The 2,663-nt window shown below is 43.4% G+C and overlaps 1 pseudogene; it reads left to right on the top strand.

Moving 5' to 3' along the window:
• The first annotated feature begins 340 nt into the window (after positions 1–340).
• On the top strand, positions 341–1,992 carry LOC106840352 (beta-1,4-galactosyltransferase 4 pseudogene; annotated as a pseudogene).
• Positions 1,993–2,663: the final 671 nt, after the last annotated feature.

Here is a 2,663-nt window from a genome sequence, read left to right as displayed (position 1 = left end):
TACATCCTAGTCTAACTGGGGTAACTAGAATTCTTGACAAAATATAGATGGTATCTGCTACCTTGGAAGTATTGCATAATTGAAATATATGAGTCACTACATCTTCTGACATTATTAAAGAGAGTTCACTCAAAACATACCTAAACATGGGAAAGGTACATTAAAAATACAGTATAAGGCGAGCGGGGCCTGCGGAAGCCAAGCCCGGAGGGAGGGACTGTACGGTTTCGGCGCGGGCAACACCGTGGCGCTCCCGCTGCCGCCAGTGGGGGAGCCGGGCGAGATGCGGCCAGAGGTTATTGGAGCAGAACCACTGAGCAAAAGCAGGCATTGCATCTTCAGTCATCTTCAAGTTTGCAATCAGATTGGAAGAGTGTAACTTGAAGCTTCCTGCCTTCAGTGAAGCCGAGAGATAGCTGTCGCTCACGTAATAAAAGACATGGGCTGCAATGTGACTTTCCACCTTTCTTACAAATTCCGGTTACCGTTGCTTCTTACCTTATGCCTGACGGTGGTTGGGTGGGCCACCAGGAACTACTTTGTAGCTGCTCTTCAAGAGATTCCTAAAGCAAAGGATTTCATGGCTAATTTCAACAACCCTCTCGTTTTGGAGAAGAAACAAACTCTGACCAATGAAGCATCCACGACAACTGCAAACCTTGACAACTGCCCTTCCATGTCTCCATACCTCAGAGGCCAGAACAAGCTCTTTTTCAAACCGGATCTCACTCTGGAAGAAGTGCAGGCAGAAAACCCCAACGTGCGCAGAGGACGCTATCACCCCGAGGAATGCAGGGCTCTGCAGCGGGTCGCCATCCTCATTCCACACCGGAACAGGGAGAAGCACCTGATGTACCTGCTGGAACACCTTCATCCCTTTTTGCATCGGCAGCAGCTGGAGTACGGCATCTATGTCATCCACCAGGCTGGAAGTAAAAAGTTTAATCGAGCCAAACTCTTGAATGTGGGCTATCTAGAAGCTCTCAAGGATGAAAATTGGGACTGCTTTATATTCCACGATGTGGATCTGGTGCCGGAGAATGACCTGAACCTTTACAAGTGTGAGGATCAGCCCAAGCATCTGGTGGTTGGCAGGAACAGTACTGGATACAGGTTACGTTACAGCGGATATTTTGGGGGCGTTACTGCCCTAAGCAGAGAACAATTTTTCAAGGTGAAGGGATTCTCTAACAACTACTGGGGATGGGGAGGCGAAGACGATGACCTCAGACTCAGGGTTGAGCTTCATAGAATGAAAATAATCCGGCCAATGCCTGAAGTGGGTAAATACACGATGATCTTCCATACCAGAGACCAAGGCAATGAAGTGAACACAGAGCGGATGAAGCTCTTACATCAAGTGTTACGAGTCTGGAGAACAGATGGGTTGACCAGTTGTGTTTATAAATTACTCTGTGTGGATTATAATCCTCTGTATATCAACATCACAGTGGATTTCTGGTCTGGCCGATGACCCTGGATTGTCTGGTGACGTTTGGAAGAATATCTGATGGCAATAATTTTGGCCTAGAGACTTCACCTAGTAGCACACGTTAAGAACTTGTTGGAGCTAATTGTTGAGTTGAATTTTTCCTTTTTGTATTTTCTTAGCAGAGCTCCTGGTGATATGGAATGTAAAACAATTGTAGCAAGACAGCGTTCCTAGTTGTTTTGATCATGAGCGTTAAATGTTATGGATACTTGAAGGACTAAGTATAAAAGGACTATTCAAAAGATATGGTGAAGGCTACTTGAGAACTCTGATTGAGGGAGGTTTATTTAAGTTTGAAGTGATACATTATGGGATAAAAAAGGCCACGGAGAGTAAGATTGGTGACTGTCCCAGAGAACCAGAATTGTTCTCATCCAAGCGAGAAAGGTACGAAGATATATTTCTATTACTCATTTATCCTGAGTGGTCATCTGTGCAGAGGTGGGTCCCAGGTGAGGAGACGGCCACAGAAGTGGGGAGAAAGGTGAAGAATCAAGGTGCAGTGAACTTGGGGATGAAGGGGTGGCGGGATGACAGTGTCAGATGGAAAGGCAGCCGCTGTCGCGCTGGCTGCTGCTGCTGCTGCTGCTGCTGCTACTCTGCAGTGGGTGTCACGTGCCCAGTACACCTTCCAGGAGTAATCCAGCAGAGGACACATTATCTACTAGTTTTTTAAGCAATTTCGTAAAATGATTTTGTACGTGTAAGATACGAATTAACAGTTTACAAGTTACATATTATCTAATAATACATTGAAATTACCTCCGTAGTAAAATACAAAGATGCAAAAAAAAAAGAAAAAAGAAAAATACAGTATAAAAGATAAAAAGTGGTACACCCATATGGGGCACTTACCATGAATGGAGCTTACAGGACTGGAAGTCACTCTGGGTCAGTCAGTGAGCAAGTGGAGAGTGAATGTGAAGACATACGACATTGCCATGCATGACTGTAGACTTTGTAAGCACTGTACACATAGGTTAAACTAAATTTATAAGAAAAATATTTTTCTTTCTTCAGTAATAAATTTACTTTAGCTTACTGTAAATGTTTTACTTTCTAAACTTTTTTAAAAAATTTGATGCTTTTGTAATAATACTTAGCTTAAACACAAACACATTGTACAGCTCTACAAAAATAATTTCTTTCTTTATATCCTTATTCTATACAC

Source organism: Equus asinus, chromosome 2 (genome assembly GCF_041296235.1).
Source record: "Equus asinus isolate D_3611 breed Donkey chromosome 2, EquAss-T2T_v2, whole genome shotgun sequence".
NCBI classification, from domain to species: Eukaryota; Metazoa; Chordata; class Mammalia; order Perissodactyla; family Equidae; genus Equus; species Equus asinus.
This window is presented reverse-complemented; position numbering and strand designations above follow the sequence as displayed.